Raw genomic sequence first — 21,631 nt, forward strand, 5'->3', positions numbered from 1 at the left:
GAGAGAGCAGAGAGAGAGAGCAGAGAGATAGAGCAGAGAGAGAGAGAGAGCAGAGAGAGAGAGAGAGCAGAGAGAGAGAGCAGAGAGAGAGAGCAGAGAGAGAGAGCAGAGAGAGAGAGCAGAGAGAGAGAGAGCAGAGAGAGAGAGAGCAGAGAGAGAGCCGAGAGAGAGAGCAGAGAGAGAGAGCAGAGAGAGAGAGCAGAGAGAGAGAGCAGAGAGGGAGAGCAGAGAGGGAGAGCAGAGAGGGAGAGCAGAGAGAGAGCAGAGAGAGAGAGAGCAGAGAGAGAGAGAGCAGAGAGAGAGAGAGCAGAGAGAGAGAGAGCAGAGAGAGAGAGCAGAGAGAGAGAGAGAAGAGAGAGAGAGAGCAGAGAGAGAGAGAGAGAGAGAGCAGAGAGAGAGAGAGCAGAGAGAGAGAGAGCAGAGAGAGAGAGAGCAGAGAGAGAGAGAAGAGAGAGAGAGAGCAGAGAGAGAGAGAGCAGAGAGAGAGAGAGAGAGAGAGCAGAGAGAGAGAGCAGAGAGAGAGAGCAGAGAGAGAGAGCAGAGAGAGAGAGCAGAGAGAGAGAGAGAGCAGAGAGAGAGAGAGAGCAGAGAGAGAGAGCAGAGAGATAGAGCAGAGAGAGAGAGAGAGCAGAGAGAGAGAGAGAGCAGAGAGAGAGAGCAGAGAGAGAGAGCAGAGAGAGAGAGCAGAGAGAGAGAGCAGAGAGAGAGAGAGCAGAGAGAGAGAGAGCAGAGAGAGAGCAGAGAGAGAGAGCAGAGAGAGAGAGCAGAGAGAGAGAGCAGAGAGAGAGAGCAGAGAGGGAGAGCAGAGAGGGAGAGCAGAGAGGGAGAGCAGAGAGAGAGCAGAGAGAGAGAGAGCAGAGAGAGAGAGAGCAGAGAGAGAGAGAGCAGAGAGAGAGAGAGCAGAGAGAGAGAGCAGAGAGAGAGAGAGAAGAGAGAGAGAGAGCAGAGAGAGAGAGAGAGAGAGCAGAGAGAGAGAGAGCAGAGAGAGAGAGAGCAGAGAGAGAGAGAGCAGAGAGAGAGAGCAGAGAGAGAGAGAGAAGAGAGAGAGAGAGCAGAGAGAGAGAGAGAGAGAGAGCAGAGAGAGAGAGCAGAGAGAGAGAGAGAGCAGAGAGAGAGAGCAGAGAGAGAGAGCAGAGAGAGAGAGCAGAGAGAGAGAGAGAGAGCAGAGAGAGAGAGCAGAGAGAGAGAGCAGAGAGAGAGAGAGCAGAGAGAGAGAGCAGAGAGAGAGAGAGCAGAGAGAGAGAGAGAGCAGAGAGAGAGAGAGAGCAGAGAGAGAGAGAGAGCAGAGAGAGAGAGAGCAGAGAGAGAGAGAGCAGAGAGAGAGAGAGCAGAGAGAGAGAGAGAGCGCAGAGAGAGAGAGCGCAGAGAGAGAGAGCGCAGAGAGAGAGAGCGCAGAGAGAGAGAGCGCAGAGAGAGAGAGAGCGCAGAGAGAGAGAGAGCGCAGAGAGAGAGAGCGCAGAGAGAGAGAGCGCAGAGAGAGAGAGAGCGCAGAGAGAGAGAGAGCGCAGAGAGAGAGAGCGCGCAGAGAGAGAGAGAGCGCAGAGAGAGAGAGAGAGCAGAGAGAGAGAGAGAGCAGAGAGAGAGAGAGCGCAGAGAGAGAGAGAGAGCGCAGAGAGAGAGAGAGAGCGCAGAGAGAGAGAGAGAGACAGACAGACAGACAGACAGAGAGCAGTGAGACAGAGAGCGAGAGCGAGAGCGAGAGAGAGCAGAGTGGAGTGAGAGTGAAGAGAGGGAGACTGGCTAATAAACTGTTTTAAATAGTAACATTTACCCTGTTAAAAATATGTTTTCACTCTTATATGGTCTGTCATCGAATTTTAAAACGGCGCTGATTGAACATAGAATGGGTACATCAAGTGTTAGTGGAACGGTTTGTGCAATTGCTTAGATAAGACAAAGCTCATCACTTCCTAGAAAGAGATATTTCCTGCATTATATGAACCTTCATGTTGAGTGAACAATGCAAACAAGATATTTACCTCATCCAGTTCTGAATAAAGGAGACCAACAAAACCAGTTTTTGATTGACTCAGTGCAAATGACTGAACAACTATCTACTACAAAACACAACCGTTGCTGTAAATTGAACATAAAATCCATCACATCAGCTGAAACTGCTGGTTTGTTTAAAATCACCTTCACCTGTTATAAATCTTTGTGTTTTGTTCTGTAATGTAAAATAAAGAACTGCCGATGCTTGAGATCTGAAGCAAAACAGTGCTGATGAAGAGTTACCAGACTTGAAACATGAACTCTGCTTTCTCCCCACAGATGCTGCTAGACCTACTGAGTTTCACCACCAATTTCTGTTTCTGTCTTTTTTTTCCTCAGTCTGTTTGCCATACCAGTACAGTGAACAATTTCAGGCTCAGCTAAACACCCGTCTCTGATCTTATTGATTTTTGAAAAGAAATCTGCATTTGCTTGTGAAGCGAATAACTTCCCAGCTGACAACTACTACACCTTGAACATCAATTGAATTGTCCCTTGTCCCTTGGCTCTTGGGAGAGTGACACCTGTGCACAGCCAACTGAAAGAACCTTAACTGGACAATGACTTACTGGACTGTTTAAGTGAACTAATTCTGATCTACTTATTTGATTGGAAGTAATTTGTTCTTCTCTTTCTCGAAAAAAAAATGTGTTTTGAACAATGCCCCTGAGTTTTGAATGCTGTAAATCAACACTGCTTTAATCCCAAAAACATTGCTGCAGGTCATTTTAAATTGGACTTCACAAACAGGGTTTGGTGAATTTCACCACAACATATTTTTAAGAGATACATCTGTTATGGACAAGAGAGGAGGTCAGTAACAATAAACAATTTACACCCCCACGCCTTGTACATTATTGAACAGAGAAAGAGATTTAGTATTTTTTACCATATCACATATTGTTTCTGTGTGAATATGGAAGAGATGCACAGGCATAATTTAGTGAGATTAAAAAAAGTGATTTTAAGAAACTGTAAAAATTAACACATCAACTTTGTGCAAAAAATTTATGCCTAACTAAAAATAATTTCTAAACCATTGCAAAAGTGGTGTTAATGTTATCACAAGTTTTTTCCTGTACTGTATAAATTCACATCTGGGTTTCCTTTGTTTAGGAACATCTAGCTAAATGTAGAACTGTTTTGTTCATCCAGTATGTCTTAAAATTAGAATGAATTAAATATTGGAATCTGGAATACTAACTCACCATCAATAGATATTTGTTGACTAGGCATTCAGATTTCTTTTGGCCATCGCCAAACCCTTACCACCCAACGCCTGGAGGAAGAGTGCATCATATTCTGCCTTGGGACCCTACAATCACACAGGATCAAATGTGGATTTCAACAGTTTCCTCATTTTCCCTCCCCCCACATTATCCCAGTCCCAAGCCCCCACCTCGGCACCGCCATCTTTCCCATCTATCCGCTCCACCCTCCTCTCCAACCTATCACCTTCATCTACCTATCGCACTCTCAGCTACTTTCCCCCAACCTCACCCCCCTCCCATTTATTTCTCAGCTCCCCCAACCCGCCCCAGTCTACCAGCCTCATTCTTGATGAAGGGCTTATGCCTGAAATGTTGATTCTCCTGCTCCTCGGATGCTGCCTGACCTGCTGTGCATTTCCAGCACCATACTCTTGATTCAGATTTCTTTTACTTTCTTGTAACATTAATTTTTTTTAACTATTCTCACTGATAAAATATAACATTAACTTTTCAATCAAATCTAGAAAATAAATACATTCACAAATTTAATGATTTTTAAAAATATTTTGAACACAGTACACTTCGTTTGATGGTTTAATATCTATCGGCAAGAGATCATCCATGTACAGACTCAGTCAGGAAGGGTTTAAACAAGGGCTGGTACAGTTCTTCAGGACTACAGTGCAGGTGGGCTCCTCGTCAAGTAAGTATCATTTTCATATTTCCTTTTTTGTCAAATCCTTCAATGACCGCTTTAGGCTGCTCATTAGGCCATGTATTGGCATTATTTCACTGATTAGGCAAAGCATAAGCTATGTTCCATGGATCTAATTTTGAAATGGCGATCTAAAGCAGGTTTACTACCCCAACCTCCATCCTGCCTTACTTACCATTTGCCTGTTTCGTAGTTAGGTCCTGCATGTCAATACTGAAACATTTTCCAATATGTTTGATAGAAAATGTGTGCACCCCACCCAGCCACATTTTGGATGAGGAGGCATACATTTTACAATTTAATTAGGCACAGTTCCAATTAATTTTCAATACCTTATTATTCTTCCGGATTTTTATAGCAGTTTGTAAAGCACGATTTTACAGGAATGTCTGCTTAATTTGGTGATGATTGTGAATCAATACACAATGTGTACTATAGGTTTGCTATCTGCCAGCATATCTTCTGATCTGATGAAAATTCTATCAAATAAATGCTTTCCTAATAAAAACACCATCAAATCAATAACATGTTTCCATGCTGTACATCTCTATGACTCTATAAAAGAAAGAACTGTGAATGCTGAGGATGCAAAACAAAACAAAGTGCTGGAGAAACTCAGCAAGTCAGGCAGCATCTAGGGAGAGAAAACCAGAGAGAAATCCAGTGACCCTCTGTCAGAACTTAGTTAGAGCTGCTGTGTTTCTCCAGCACTTTCTGGTTTATATCAAAATAATATATAGTTAGCACCTGATTACCATGTGATAAAGTGTTGTTATAATTCTTATTCAATACTGGTTGTATGGGACAGCTATTACATGCGGTGAAGTGATTACTGCATTCCATTGATACAGGTTGTGTCATGTTATTTAGGTTTAAAGTCACCTGAAGTGCACTTTGGCAACTGGTCTCCACAAGGTAATATAATGCTGTTTCTTTACGTTCCTGTTGCTATCTGCTAAAGATTACTTTCTGGACTTCAAATCATAGCCTGTGGTGCCATCTGACCAGTGTCTATGTATGACCCTTTGACAATGACTTTTAACAAACTATTCAATCCAAAGAGCATCACAGCTGAACAAGATCCTGTCCTCATTTGACTTCACAAACCCACACAGCTGGGATTGCTATCAAGACCAAATATCATTGGCCAAAGAAATTCCATTTTTAGTTCAAGGTCACTGAGGCCAACAACAGCTCTACACTGGCTGGAATCAGTTAACTCAATCCAAACCAAACCAGTCATTTTCTGGTTTGTCCATCTCAGACACATGGTGAATCACAAGAGATTTAAAACATTTTGAAGTTTAAATGATTTTTTAAAACTTTATGTTTAGTAAGGCAGAGAGCCAACTGTTGTATTGGCCCATTTCCAAAATGCAAAATATGATCATCTCTTAGGATGATAAAAATATGTTCTGAAAAGGATAAATGAAAATTTGCCAATTTAGGATTGATGATTTTAGCTGGGCAAAGGAATCAAGTGATATGGAACAAAGCATATAGAGTCAAGGTGCACTCACGCTACAATCTAATAAAAATGACAGATCAGGCTAAAGGGACTAAATGGTTTACTCTTATGCCTATGTTTCTATCTAGATATCCATAAGTGGGTCTTAGCGTATGTGTACAAATATTCATGCACCAAGTTGTTTCTCTAGTCAATGTGAAATATAGGAATTTGCAGCCATATAGGTCTGCTGTTTTGCATTGTATTCTACAAACATAATGACATGTAGAATAATGGAGCCTTTAAGATGTTCTAATTTTCTTTCTTCTTGTACCTCTCAATAACTGCTTCAAATAATTCAATTCCAATCTTTCTCAGCTCTGTTTAGGGGGTGAAGAAAGTTTTTGATTTTTTTTTTTAAATTGAAGCTGCATTTTTTTATAACCAGGTTAATATTTGTCATGATTTATTTCTGCCTTAACTCACACAAACAATTGCAATAATGACCCAAGTATATATATGCCCTCACAATCCAATTTGTTGCACATGAATAAAATGCTGCAATATTTGCCACTTTTAAGCCATTAGTACAATTACAACCAGTTAATAAAATGACAAATAATTACATTTCTGTTAAAATTATGTAATTATTTAAACATTAAATGCAATTTTTTTTTAAACATGTCACAGTGAAGTGACATCAATAAAAAAAAATTCAAGTGAATCAAAAAATGAAAGTTCTGAAGGATCACTGGACCCAAAACCTAACTCCGCATTCTCTCTGCACATGCTGCCAGACCTGCTGAGTTTTACCAACAATTTCTAATTTTGTTTCTGATTTCCAGTACCTGCAGTTCTGTTTTTCTTTTCAAAATATAAACATATATATGTTAGGCTTTTAGTTGCAACTATTCTGCTGAAGCAGAGAAAAGAATCTTCTAAGCTGCAGGACATTACCAGATCAAAATGTGTGAAAACAACTTTACAAATTTATTGAACATCGTTTTCCCAGATAGTTTTCTTTGGCAACAACCACAGACTGACCTGTTTGCAGCAAAAGTTTCTTTTTGTAACAGCTGCAGTATTATATCTTTTCAATGTATTTACAGGGTAAATTACACTCCTTGATTGCTAATCTGATTTGCACAACCAGTCAACCCAACCAGTTTCTTTTATTTTACGTGAAACTGTCCTGCATGTTTTCACATGGTATCATCACAAGATGATCAGTGCATTCACTGATTAATACTTGTCAATGCAGTCATTTTCTAGGGTTGAATTGTTTCTTCCGAGCAAAATGGGCTAAGTGTCTGCATCCTATTCTGTTTCACTCTGTATTCAGTGGTTCCAGCCAGCTCCAGTTTTGTACCTGTTGCAGCCTTGTAGCTTGTACAGTATCAAGTTAAGATTTAAAATTTCATGTTAATGAAATGTGTTGCAATGCTTGAATGTAAGGCACAGAAATTACATTGGTCCATTCATGTACTAAAGGTTTAGTTCACTTAATTTGAAATTTCACTCTTATTTTGGAGGATACATTAGAGGATAACGTTTTAAAAAGACAGTTTCCTATCTCTGCTAACCCAAAGACTGGGATTTAGGACATACAATGTGACTGAAGAGCCGAAATTTCTAATAATAGTGAATAACAAATATCATGACAATAGGGTGTTTCAATATTAGCTGGAAGCCATTGAGAGCTTGTTGAGGGACGTTGGAGTTTACTCACTAATCCATGATTTTCTAGACTGGACAGTGGAAATGCAGCAAGGTTATAGCAGCATCAGAAAGAGCTGTACAATGACACTGCACATTAACATAGCCTATTCCATTTTGCAAAGTGTCAATGAAATTTAGGTTGCTTCCCTGCTCTGAGTGATACTAAACCACGTTCTAGTAAAACAGTTCCCGCAGATAAAAGGAATGATTGACGATCTAAACTGTACTAGGAGAAAGTGAGGACTGCAGATGCTGGAGACCAGAGTTGAAAAATGTGATGCTGATCTAAATTGTATTAAGATCCAAGCTTTAAAAAACTGCCTTTTTAAAGAAAAGAAACTGAATGAAATGGCAATCGTTTAAAGCGAAGTTTTCTAAGCGTAAATTTGAAGACAATTCTGAGGCTGTGAGACGGTTAATATAAACCCTTAATGTCCAACCCCTTTTCGATACTAATTGAGATCTTGTTTTTATTTTTAATAAATCCCCATTATCAGTGCCACCACTGCAGCTCGGGATCAAAGCCGATCTGTTGGCTTGTTTACAGGGTTTTGTGCACCTTACCGGGAGCAGTAACCACTCCCAGTCCGCTTAGGCGATGATTTGTTGCAAGAAAATCGAATTGCAAAATAAATCAGTAGCGTCTCAGATTTGTGGATCGCTTCACAACTGTTTGACAAAAAAAAACACACAATTTAAATTCAGTTGAAAGTACTAAGGAATACAAACTGGAATTCTGCATTCAGTTCTCCGTTTTACCTCAGCTTGAACAGCAATTTATCTCCCGCCCGTTAATTATGAAAACATAAATCAGTAATAAGGCGTTTTAATTCTTGAGAAGTGAATAATGAGTATTTGTTTATAGTTCGTTTTTGAATGTGCATGTCAATAGTCCAGGAGAATTCCCCCAAGACTTCAGGAGAAAGAGCAGTATGCGCCAGCTGGGCAGTGGGTCTGAGCCGGTGCCCTTCCCTGGATAGGGAAGTGCTGGGTTAGATCCCTTTTGGGGTGGGTGGGGTGGGGAGGGGATTAGATTCAGCATACCCCATCGAACACAACAGAAAGTTATTCATCATTTGATTATCACAACTAAGAGTGTAGTCCATACAGTGTTCCCTCCTTCACTCCCTTTTAGACACCACGCTGCAACTTTCGAAGTTACCTTTTTAAAAGGGGCACTAAATTACCAATACAAACTAACCTCGGGTTTAATTCAAAACAATAGGTTTATTTTATGTGTGAAATTTTAAAAATAACATTGATCTGGATTCTGGGCAAAGAAACTCGAAGAAAGACATCACGTTTCGAAGTTCCAGTCAATGTTTTATCCTCCGGAGTAGTCATGATTTGGAGATGCCGGTGTTGGACTGGGGTGTACAAAGTTAAAAATCACACAACACCAGGTTATAGTCCAACAGGTTTAATTGGAAGCACTAGCTTTCTGAGCGACGCTCCTTCATGCGACTATCATCTGATGAAGGAGCGTCGCTCCGAAAGCTAGTGTGCTTCCAATTAAACCTGTTGGACTCTAACCTGGTGTTGTGTGATTTTTAACTTTATCCTCCGTATACCAGGACAGCAAAATATCACTAAATATTGCTACACAGCTCCACAGCCAACTACCCCTTGCCTTTTTAAGTCAGTACAATGCTGAGAAATGATCCTGGAAAAATATCGAAACCAAGCCATTTTAGTGCCTGCGTTGATAGTGTAATAGAGTACCAGAAGCAGGCGGGATCGCCGGACTGGGTTGGATTATACAGCCGTGGCTGAGACACTGACGGGGATTTGTTTGTCCCGGGGTCTTCCCTTCCGCGGTTCTGACCTGGAGCACTTCACACTGACGGTAACAAGTTTCAGTTTCGCCCAACTTCGGACTCCGATTCTAACCCCGCAGTCAAAGATTTCCGCGTGTTTTGCGGAACATACAAATGAAGTTGTTTCGACTCTGCAATGTTCCCCTTTGCTGCCGGGGGCGTGGGGGGTTACATAATACTGCGAGCGTTCCCTGTACTGTACCATCTACCTCCGTGCACTCTCGTTGAAATTCCTGATATATCCACCAACGGCAGCGAAGATGTGCACAATTTCAATTAACATCCCAAGAACGTACACTTAATATTACACACTAATTAAAGGGGAAAAAAAAGAACTGCGGATTGTGTGAAGCGGATTTTGGGTTGCGGAGAGAAACGCAGGGAAATGAAACTCCTTGTCACTGTCGGGTTCGGTCGGCAAGCAGCAGAACGAGACTGATTTGACGACCCAATTTCCGGACTATCGCCTGCTATTAGATTTCTCTGATGGTCGTTAGCAGATTGCTTACATTTTATGTAAAAAGTTAATTATTTCACAATTCTGGGACTGCCATTGAACAATGATTTAAGTAATCCAGCGATGTAGCAACATCCCAGATCGATCTCTAACCCATAACGTTGCATGGAGAATATATTTGTCATTTATAGAATAAGATGAAATGTGCTTATTAAATGTTCAATTTAAATGGTGGAAATTTAAAATAAAAGGGATTCGCCCGAATGATGCTGCGTTTTGAATTTGCGATACAGCGGATACTGCCGCTGGTGTTAATCCAAACATTTAAAATGTTACCAACTGGGAGAGGAGCCCTGAGCATGCGTATCCAGATATAAGACTAGTTGCTGCAGTATAAATGCAGCACAGAACAGCTACACTGCTGAATCAAATAGTACAAGATTGGTATTCTCCATAACTAAACGGGTATTATTTGAATTTCAGGGAAAAATAAGATTTTCAGAAACAAAAAAAAACTTTGTTAGATGTATATCGTAACTTGTTCCATGGTGGACCAGGGTGCCTGCGTATTGGAATTAGTGCATTCCACTTTAGTGTGCGAGCTGTTTTTGATGCAGGTTCGAATGTATGTGCACATCCCTCAGTGTTATAAAGATTTTCTTATGCAGTTCAGAGTCTGTGATCTATCTGCATATATTACATTTGGCCCGTGAGTATACATTTCTTTGCAATAATTAATGTCTGTGTATTTGCCTGTATAGCAAAGTGTTTGTAGAAAGATGCGCATATGTATCCATGAATAGATTTGCCTGCAATCCTGTGTACATACAACGGCACATACATTGTATATACATGACAAGAATATACATTTGAAGTCGTATGCATTTATCTGTACAGCAGAGATTCTGTAGATCTGCATGAAATACAGTGTGTGGATTCTTCCTGTAAACAAGTGTGAGTAGGATTTTCCTCCATAGTTGAATTTGTACTTGCATAATTCTGTTAGAATATTTGCATGCACTGCATTTTGTGTAAATTGGCTGTGGAATTCAACCGTCCGCAAATTTGTCTGCAATGTCATGTGTACATAAATGAAACCGTTGATACAATTCTATTTCTGATTAATTATCAGTAAATCATTTTTACAGCTAAAAGAGCATGTAGATTTTGCTTGTAGAGACACAATAATACTCATCATTATAGTACAAGTCATTTTTGTGTATATATTTACAATTGACTATAGAAAAAAACTATTACCTTTCATCACTCCAGAAATCACAGCCAATAATGTACTTTTGAAAATCAGCTGCTTTTCAATTGAAGAGAAATACAGTACCCAATTTTCAAAGCAATGCCCCAAACACAATTAATAAAATTATCAGCTAATCTGTTTTAGTGACATTGACTAAGGATTACATGATATTGTAATGTTCTTCTAATAGTGCCCTGGGATCATTTATGTCCATCTGAAAGAACCAACAGCCCTAGATTAATATCTCAGAGAGATGACACCTCCAACAGTGCAGTACTCTTTCATCGCAGTGCTCACTTTCTCCTACATTGGTATCAGCCAATTAAGTGTTGAAGTCTTTCAATTTGAGCTGGACCCATCATCTTATGATTCAGATGCAAGATTACTACAATTAACAACTTTCAACACCTTACTCTTCATGACAAATTCCCTAACCTGTCTCTGCATTGCTAATGCAATATGGGGGCAAATATAATATAGAATATATGTTCATATATATATATATATTCATGTCTGCTTGTTGTGAGTATTTGATTGGTGCATTGTGTCTTATTATGTAAACTGTGCTAATTTACATTTAGATAATCTAATATCTGTTAATATTGTTTATCAAAACAACATCCAGTTACAACTGTTGTGGATAAAGGGAAACTGTAGACACACTGTACTTGAATTTTCAGAAGGCATTTGACAAGATGCCATATAAAAGATGATTGCACTAAGTAGAAATATATAATGTAGTGGATAACACAGTAGCATAGTTAGAAGATTGGAAGGCTGGTAGAAAACACTATGTATATGATTAGCAGAATCTGTTAAGTGGATTGCCACAGTTCAGGGGCTTCAGCTTCTTCCATTTTATATCAATTACTTAGATGAAGAGAGTAAAGGCGTAGTACTTTTGGAGATAAAGAGAAATGTTTTCAAGGAAGGTGGTTTGGGCAGGGTCATTCATGTTTTTAAAAAGCTGAGAAGTAGATAGATTCCTGTTTTGCAAGAGAAGTTAGGGTAGATGGGAAAGTAAAATTTGAAACAGAGATCAGCCTTGATTTTGTTGAAGGATGGAGCACGCTCAAGGGATCACACCACCTACTTCTGCTCCAAATTTGTATGTTTGTATCTGCAGTACAGCTTGCATGTTGATTTTTATGGGGTACATTTACTGAATATTTTATCTGAGATTCTATCTTTTGAATAGTGCAAGTGGAATTCTAAGGATTCATCCATTGTCTGGTGTTACAAACATTCAATTCATTTACACCTTGTAGATAAGTGAACATACTATATAAGGATATGCATTTATTATAATGAATACCACTCAATGATTATACAAAAAGAACTCACAAGCAGATTCAAGTAGAATATCTGCTCATTTCCAGCAACGTAACATTGTATTGTATTCTTAAAACTGAGTATTCTACTGAATATGGACTACATGTAATATAGATGTAAACAATAATATTGGGTAGTCTGGGCACATGTTTCCAGATCAAAAGAGTTCAGGTTTCTTTCCCTATTTAAGACTCCTTTGCATCTAGTGTAAATTATCGCAGAATGATTACACATGCCAGATACAACAATACATAATATTAAAATCTCCTTCAACTTTCTTTTTTACAAAACAAAGTCCCATTTACATCCATTATCAAAAGCTACCTTTGCAATTTTGTCACATTATAATTATATTCTCTTACCACTAGAGTCACATCAGCACCTTCACAGCCAGGAAGTGAAAGTGCAACATGGGGGTTTTTGTGGTACAGGCTGAACAACAAACTGAGACACTATTGTACTGCTAAATATAACCATATTATGATTTGTTTACATAGGTTGTTTCCAAAATAAATTTGTATACTCAATGAAAAAAAAGTCATAGATGTGCACACATCTATACTGATTTCCAATACATAATAGATATTGCAAATCACATGGGACATACATTCTATTGGAAATTACATGTAAATATCTCTTCTGGCAATTTTCACATTGAAATGTGTACATTTGTCTGTATATTTTCATGTGATGCCAGCAAATTGCATTCTAATTGATATTTCATTATTTTATGTTCAAGCCTCCTTTTGCACTATCATGGGTGCTGTAGTATTGTTTCCACAAAATCACTATGCCTTTTGGAAAGCTTCCCCATCAGTTTTTTCTTGGTAATTGAATCTCTGATGTCCAAGGTAAGGCTTTTATATACATTTTTCTCACTGAAATGTTAAAAAATGGATCATAAGTTCATAAGATATGGGAGCAGAATTAGGTCATTCAGCCCATGAAGTCTGCTCCCCCATTCGATCGTGGCTGATATGCTCCTCACCCCCATTTTCCTGCCTTCTCTCCATAATCCTTCAACCCATTACCAATTTAAAAATTGTCAAACTCATCCTTAAAATTTACTCACTGTCCCAGCATCCACTTCACTTTGGGGTAGCAAATTCCATAGATTCACAACCCTTTGGACAAAGTAGTTTCTCCTCAATTGTTTTAAGTTTGCTACCCCTTATCCTAAGAATATGACCTTACATCTTAGAATGCCCCACAAGAGGAAGCATCTGTTTCATCTATTTTATACATACCTATTATTACCTTGAATACCTCAATTTGATTTCCCCTCATTTTTCTCAAGTCCAGAGAGTGTAGGCCTAAACTGTTCAATCTCTCTTCATATGTCAAACCTTCATCCCTGGGGTCAATCTAGTGAACCTCCTCTGAATTGCCTCCAATGACACTATATTTTTTGAAATAAGGGGATGAAAATTGTGCACAATACTCCAGATGCACTCTGACCAATGACTTGTATAGTTGTAACTACTTCCTTACCTTTATATTCTATTCCTTTAGCTATAAAAGCCAACATTCCATTTTTTCTTTATTATCAGCTAGTTTTCTGTGACTCATGAATGAGGACACCCAGATCCCTCTGTACCGCAGCACCCCAAAATCTCCCCCATTTAGATAATAGGTCATCTTCCCATATCAACTGAATATTAGAGTCAGAGATGTACAGCATGGAAACAGACCCTTCGGTCCAACCCGTCCATGCCGACCAGATATCTCAACCCAATCTAGTCCCACCTGCCAGCACCCGGCCCATATCCCTCCAAATCCTTCCTATTCATATACCCATCCAAATGCCTCTTAAATGTTGCAATTGTACCAGTCTCCACCACACCCTCTGCGTGAAAACGTTGCCCCTTAGGTCTCTTTTATATCTTTCCTCTCTCACCTTAAACCCATGCCCTCTAGTTCTGGACTCCCTGACCTCAGGGAAAAGACTTTGTCTATTTATCCTATCCATGCCCCTCATAAATTTTGTAAACCCCTAAGGTCACCCCTCAGCCTCCAACGCTCCAGGGAAAACAGCCCCAGCCTCTTCAGCCTCTCCCTGTAGCTCAGATCCTCCAACCCTGGCAAAATCCTTGTAAATTATTTCTGAACCCTTTCAAGTTTCACAACATCTTTCCAATGGGAGGGAGACCAGAATTGCACGCAATATTCCAACAGTGGCCTAACCAATGTCCTGTACATCCGCAACATGACCTCCCAACTCCTGTACTCAATAATCTGACCAATAAAGGAAAGCATACCAAACGCATTCTTCACTATCCTATCTACCTGTGATTCCACTTTCAAGGAGCTATGAACCTGCACTCCAAGGTCTCTTTGTTCAGCAACACTCCCTAGGACCTTACCATTAAGTGTGTAAGTCCTGCTAAGATTTGCTTTCCCAAAATGCAACAGCTTTCATTTATCTAAATTAAACTCCATCTGTCACTCCTCAGCCCATTGGCCCATCTGGTCCAGATCCTGTTGTAATCTGAGGTAACCCTCTTCGCTGTCCACTACACCTCCAATTTTGGTGTCATTTGCAAATTTACTAACTGTACTTCTTATGCTCGCATCCAAATCATTTATGTAAATGACAAAAAGTAGAGGGCCCAGCACCGATCCTTGTGGGACTCCACCGGTCACAGGCCTCTAGTCTGAAAAACAACCCTCCACCACCACCCTCTGTCTTCTGCCTTTGAGCCAGTTCTGTATCCAAATGGCTAGTTCTCCCCGTATTCCATGAGATCTAACCTTTCTTATCAGTGTCCCATGGGGAAACTTGTCGAACGCCTTACTGAAGTCCATATAGATCACATCTACTGCTCTGCCCTCAATCTTCTTTGTTACTTCTTCAAAAAACCCAATCAAGTTTGTGAGGCATGATTTCCCACGCACAAAGCCATACTGACTATCCCAAATCTGTCCTTATTATTTTCTCTCTTTTACTATAGTCCTTAAAAATTTTACTGAAGGCCAAAAGAGAAGTCTGAACTTGATATTTTTGCTCATAGATATGCCACTGTTAGCCAAATGCAGATTTTAACAAATGTCTTAGCATGCGCTGTACACTCAACACTGCTCTTTAGACAAATTGCTAAAAGTATTTTTATTTAACTTCAAGGTTGTATCAAATTATTTAAAGTAAATCTAGAAGGAAAACTTGAAAAGATCTATTCATGTGTTCATTTGTTTAGCTTGAAAAGGGTGTGGTTTTGGATATAAGTGATGGTGAACTAGAGTGAGTGACTGGTGCATGTGAGAATGTAATGATAGCTATGAAGTGTTCGGTTTGAAGTTTTCAGTTAATAACAAGAGCAGCTTGATGTTTGTTAAGTTGGTTTACATGTGCTGACCATGAAAGAGATGAAAACAGAATTAATAAGAAATGGGATGCTAATATATGCCAGATTGGTAGGATGCAGGGTGGCAGAAGATGTAATTAAAACCAATCTCAAAGGTGATGAATTCCTGATGAAGGGCTAATGCCTGAAACATCGATTCTCCTGCTTCTTGGATGGTGCCGTGCTTTTCCAGCACCACACACTTGACTCCAGTCTCAAAAGGTGGAAGATTTCAGTGTACCAAATTGGAGGCATTACAGGGGCAAATGCAAAATTGGAGGGACAAGCAGGATTTAAACATTTTTAGGAGGCACTCATCAGCACTAGGATGAGGAAACAGAATTGATCTTCAAGTTTTGTATTACCAAGCAATCTGAGAAAACGGGTTTAAGTGGAATAGTCTGGTGAATTGATAATATAATGATGTAGTTTGATACAGAATACCCTTTGTAGAGCATGACAACAATAAGCAAAACTGAGTATTTTAAATTAAAACCACATTTTTTAAAAAGTTATGGTTTCTATACAAGGTATGAATTATATGAGTTTGATACGGAGAAAGTAAATTGCAGTGTTTCTGGAAGATACCACAGTGATAGGAATACTTATTATGTTCGGACATCTTTGTACAGGTGGCTGTTGAAATGTGCAGTTACGTAATCCTCGCACCCGCGGCTCACGCGCAGGCCCGTTGGCTGACGCTGCCGCACCCTATTGGTTAGCAGCGCCAGATGAGTCTATTTCCGCTTCCGTTTCCCAGGTGAGTGGAGAAGGCAGAAAGAAGCTGCTCTTTAGCTACAAAATGGCGCTGAGTATACCCGACTATCTCTTAGAGCAAAATAAGAACAGCCCCTCCCCCGCATTTCTCAAATCCTAGCCTCCGTGCAAAAATTTAAAACTAAAAGGCACATTTGACTCAGCTCCTTGGGAGATCTGACCGAATTCACCGCTCTGTAAATTTACATCTTTCCTCCACTCCCCACCTCCAAAACAAGTAAAAGTCAAGTTCAAGTTTGACAGTAGATTTAAATAAATTAACATAAAAACCGAAAAAAAACTTTAGTTGTAGTTTGTGCGCAAATGGAGAAATTGAAACAATTTGAAAAGTAGGATACTGAAAAGGATAACAATCCTCATTTTGGGAATTTACTTAATTATGCGATTAGTTTTTTTAAAAAATAAGCAAGTTATTCAGTTTATTATAAGAATATCGAAACTTGTAATTTCTTGAGCGCTAGTTTTGACTGAGAACAGAGAAAAGGAATATCAAGTTTAAACTGATGGATTTAATTCAATAAGATCATTTTTCCTTCCAAGTAGAATCTAATTTCAAACGAATCAGTAACTTACGGTTGCGTAACTTCTGAAGGAACCACTCAGCATCAACACTTTACTTTTCCCACTTTTCCAGGCAAGAGCAAAAGTAGATATTTTTTGGATCCAGACATAAATGAGTATTTTTTTAAAAAACTTTTTTTTTCTGATGGATCCTGAGGCTGCTTCCCGCCGCCATTTTCAACAGTTATGATTTTTTTTATTAGTTCAAGTACATCGCTAGTAGATTCTACAAAAAAAATGATGCTGAACTTTTGTATTTTTGTTCTTCGTAGAAGAAAATGCAACACTTTTCAAAAGAGCGAATCTTTATTCGCTCTCGAACTCACAAGCAGTTTAAGCCAATAAATGAATTCGTGCCGGTGCAGTTAACAATTATTCTAACCACAAGATAGCGAAAAACGTATTAAAATAACTCTGATGTGTTATCTAATTTAATTTTCAAACAAACAAGCACACGTGTATATGTGCATGAAACCACTCTGGAATAAAGAAAGAAAACTCAGTTACACGGAAAGGGGCTTAAAAAAAATCATGATTTCGTATTGTTACTTAATTATTAAACTTAAACATTGTATCTAGCGGGGATGAAGCATTGAGAAGTAGCGAGAAATCGGCTGCTGTCGGTGTACTCTTTTTTTCTTTTATTTGTGATACCAAGTTAAACATAAACAACGTAATGATCAACTAGTACAACACTGAGGACTGCGTGGACTTCTTTAATTAAATCCTGATTATCTTTAGTGATTTCTGCAAATGGTAAGGCGATATCATCTTTGCATAGTTTGAAAGATATAGCGCTTCATCTAGTTTTTTAAAAGCTGAGTTATTCTTTATTTTTCAATAAAGTAGCTTCATCTGTCATGGTGGTTTTATTTTCATTCCCCCGCCCGATTCTGCCAATCTTAAATTAGTAATTTTTCATGTTTATGCCAATTGTGAGAATATACACTGTGATCAGTTGGTCAAGACTGAGAGGCTTTTGTTTTAGAATTTTGAAACATCTATTTAAATTGAGGATGAGTATGGAGTCATAATTACTAACTTAATGTTTGAATAAGTGAATATATTTGTTACAATTGCACAGAGATAAGTGACAAATTGTAGTGCCATACTTATGAAGAATAAGACTGGGGAGATAATGCTGACAATTGTTTTGAAAATTAATGTATTGATACTATCTGTGATTTCTTTTGAGCTTTTAAAACTGCCATAATTGTGTAATTACACTACTGTGTTTTGGTTTTGAAGAAGTGAAGTAATGCGATTTTATTTTAATTTAGTGCCTTTTCAAATAAAATTTCATCTCTTTATTTGTAGAAATGATAATCAGTAATGTCTTGTGTTACTAGATTATGTGTTACTATTTTCATAAACCACATCATTCAAACAGAAATCACAAATTATGAGCATTTTAAGCACAAGTTCTTTTAATTTAGAATTTGCTCGGTTCCCATTCACTACCTTCATCCTGTCCTGCCATCCCACATCCTGAACAGTTATGGTTATGGTAATCTCCAATCCACTCGAACTAATGTACGAATGTAGATTGACAAGAGCTATTGTCAGTGGGTAGATTAGATTTGCAGTATTGTAAGGATATCCTTGTCCTTCAAATCGATTGTTCACCTATTGAAAGTTCCCATTGACCAAGATCTATCAGAGTGTGTTGGTTGAAATCTTCTTACACAACTGACCCTAATGCAGGTCAAATTTGATGTAAACATAAACTGACCGAGTATTGTTATTGTCTTTATTAAATAATTGTTTTAGCTTTGTCAGATGCAGTATTTGTCACAGCAAAGTCTGAGTATAATCAATGCAATTTGAGCTGCTCTTGGGAGTAGTAATATCTAGAATTGCTAACAACTAACGATGCAAAACTCACCATAGTAGGATTCAGTTTAAAAATCTGCATCAACATGTGATCGAGTTAATTTATTAGTCAATATAACTTAATGCTCTATTGAAAATATTTTAAAATATAATGTCAGAATTTTAGACAAGCTTTAATCTATAGTGTGGAGAAATTGTTTCAATATTTTATAAGACTATTGACATTACTACTTTTGTTTTTGTTTGTTTGCCAAACATATTACTGATTTAGAACCCAAAACTGTTAAAATGTAGATGTTAGTTAAAAGTTTTGAAGTTTTCATTTTGAAAGCTGGTTTATAACTTACTTATTTAACACATTGTGTTTCTAATTTTATTTGATGCATGGCTGTTGCAACAAACTGCTACATCACGATCAAACATAAAACAGGGCACAACTATTTAAACTGATATTCTATATTAATGTTTTGCAGTTGGGAGAATACTGAGAAAGATTGATAAGTTTCCTTGAGGCAACTTCTAACAAAATTTTGATTGAAAATAAGTGTTGAACTTGACAACATCTTAATCACATTTTCAGCTTATTTTCAAAGGTTTAGTTTACACTGAATTTATATACAGTACTAAAATGTAGTGCTGGAAGTGAACATGTTCTTTGAACCATTAGTTTATGCCTTTGGATTGCTAATCCAGACAAAGTTACTTTCATTACTCAGCTTTAACATCTGATCTCATCTGCAACTGACTTCCTGACCCAATTCCCATTAAATCGCTAATGACCAAAAGTCCCTTTCATAGCCTTTCCACTGCTGACATTGTCAATAGCTCCCTCTTGTCAGTTATTGTCCTTCACCTTTTCAGGTCTCAAAACCACAGTCAACATTCCCCATTCCAAAAGACAACCCTGGATCACTTTGGCCATTTAAACAATCTTGAATTGGTGTGTCACTAAAGATCTTGAATGTGTTGTTGCTTCCCAAATCTTTGACTATATCTTTCGTGTAACACCATGTTTAAATCACTCCAGTCGGGTTTTTGACCTTGCTACAGATCTGAAACTTCATGCTAATCAACATTCCTATTAACATGGTATGTAATGTCTCTTTGTTCTTCCTGACCACACCAGTTTCCTCCCTTGCCTCTCCTGTTTTCCAGTTTAGTGAAGCTCACATCATTTGCATCATCAATTTCCTATCTGTTCATAGTTTAGTGCATAGTGAGCAACGGCTTCTTTACTTGTGCCTGCACTGTTACCTCTGGAATCTTCTAATCACATATCCGTAGCTGCCTCTTTTTTAGTTATGTGAATTGTCATTTGGCAACATCATCTGCAAGCATGGAGTCAGTGCTCAATATGCACAGTTTACCAACTTCACTACTAATCTTTTTCCTCCCCCACTTATCTTACACCATGGATGAGATGTGGTTTCTTCCAGTTAAACTAAACAGTTGTAGTCACCATCTTTACGGAGGAAAACGTGAGGACTGCAGATGCTGGAGATCGGAGTCAAGAGCGTGTTGCTGGAAAAGCACAGCAGATCAGGCTGCATCCGAGGCAGAACAAGGGCATAAGCCCTTGCTGAAATGTCAATTCTCCTGCTCCTCGGATGCTGCCTGACCTGCTGTGCTTTTCCAGTCACCACCCTTATCAGCAACAAACGTCATCTCTATAACTGACTTCATCTTCCCTAGCTGAAAAATGTGTTGCTGGAAAAGCGCAGCAGGTCAGGCAGCATCAAAGGAGCAGGAGAATCAATGTTTCGGGCATAAGCCCTTCTTCAGGAAAACTCTGCACTCCTCACTTTCATCTTCCCTAACCATTGTCTCCAGCTTCGGTAGCAATGTACTATTTGACTGTAACCTAAATTAATTATCTCAAAGACCATCTACTTCCTTTTTGTAAATATCATTCATTTTTGCCCCACATCAGCCTCTCAACTACTGAAATCCTTATTCTTGTCATTACAACTCCGGATTTGACTAAAACACTGCTCTTCAAGTTGGCCTTCCCTCCTCCACTCTCAATACTCATTCAAAACTTTGCAATCAATATCCAATTCCACACTAATTCCAACTCAACTATGATCTCTTGTCCTTGCCAACCTGTACAGGTTGCCATACATACTGTTTAAATTTCATTATGACCTGTTTTTTTAAACCTTGTACTTCTATCCCAGAAATCACTGTTCCTTTAGCTTTCACTTCTTGGTTATTATCTATGTATTTATCTTCACTTTGGGGGCTGGTGCTTTCTGTCCAAAAACTCATAATCTAGAATTCCCAGCACAGCCTCCTATACACATAAAAAATCCTGGCATAACCTGAACCCAAAGGATTAAATAATGATAAAATTTATTTTGCTTTGTCAGTTTGCTTTCTTCCCATTATACCTTCCTTAAAATCCAGGTTTTTCTGCAAAAGATGGTAATCCCCATTTTAATAATTTGTTTCGACATTCATTTTGCCTTGTCTCACTTTTGTGAGCTGTTGCGGGGTTATTTTTCTTTATTTAAAGGCATTACATAAAGGGTTGCTGTCCACATTAAATAACATATGGCATTGAAATCCTCTCTAAAGCTTAGGTTTAAACATCAATATTTGGATTCAGAACTGTGACTCTGTTGGCATGAATCCAATAAATTCGAGCAAGTGCAGGATTCTCCATCCTGCATCATTGTAATTCTGACCAACGTGAATTGGAGGACATATCATGAATTACTTTTTTGCATTTATTAGTAAGTTTTCTTCTATTTGAAAATAAGCTGTAAAGTGACTCCTTTGGACAAAGTTTCATATACTTGATTTTTGATTTAAGTGGAATGCAGAAGTAGAGTCAAACAGACTGGCCAGAATACCAATTTAGTATTACCAGAGAACTTGCAACTGTTTCATTTGGGTAGTTCAGCCACTTTCAGATTCTACTGACAAGATTAATTTGAGAAAATGGGAAATCCAATAGGGCATCCACTTTGCATGGACTTAGACTTACAGATTAAAAGGCATAGCTTTGTCAATTGAAGAGGAGGGAAATTGGAGGGAAATTGAAAGTAAACATTAAAAGTATCAGTTTGATCATGAGCCAGGAGCAGGGAGAACAATTTATGTCACAACTGCCACTAACATCAAGCCAAAAAGACATTCTGTCTATCACAAGATGAACAACATGGGGTATATGAA

At 38.6% G+C, this 21,631-nt stretch overlaps 1 protein-coding gene and 1 long non-coding RNA gene across 3 annotated transcripts in view; one reads left to right on the plus strand and one right to left on the minus strand.

The window, feature by feature from the left end:
* LOC148146777 (uncharacterized) overlaps positions 1–16,788 on the minus strand; it is a 57,912-nt gene extending 41,124 nt beyond the window's left edge. Inside the window, exon 1 of the long non-coding RNA XR_015760476.1 lies at positions 16,634–16,788. This is a non-coding gene — a long non-coding RNA (uncharacterized LOC148146777). The remainder of the gene's footprint in view (positions 1–16,633) is intronic.
* LOC122546905 (uncharacterized) overlaps positions 8,818–21,631 on the plus strand; it is a 459,670-nt gene continuing 446,856 nt past the window's right edge. For both annotated transcript variants that reach the window (XR_015760453.1, XM_087997353.1), the window contains exon 1: positions 8,818–10,067. The gene's annotated coding sequence lies outside the window, so the exon portion shown is untranslated. The remainder of the gene's footprint in view (positions 10,068–21,631) is intronic.

Source organism: Chiloscyllium plagiosum, unplaced genomic scaffold (genome assembly GCF_037043375.1).
Source record: "Chiloscyllium plagiosum isolate Xiang-an unplaced genomic scaffold, Cpla_swu_hap1 HiC_scaffold_19, whole genome shotgun sequence".
NCBI classification, from domain to species: domain Eukaryota; kingdom Metazoa; phylum Chordata; class Chondrichthyes; order Orectolobiformes; family Hemiscylliidae; genus Chiloscyllium; species Chiloscyllium plagiosum.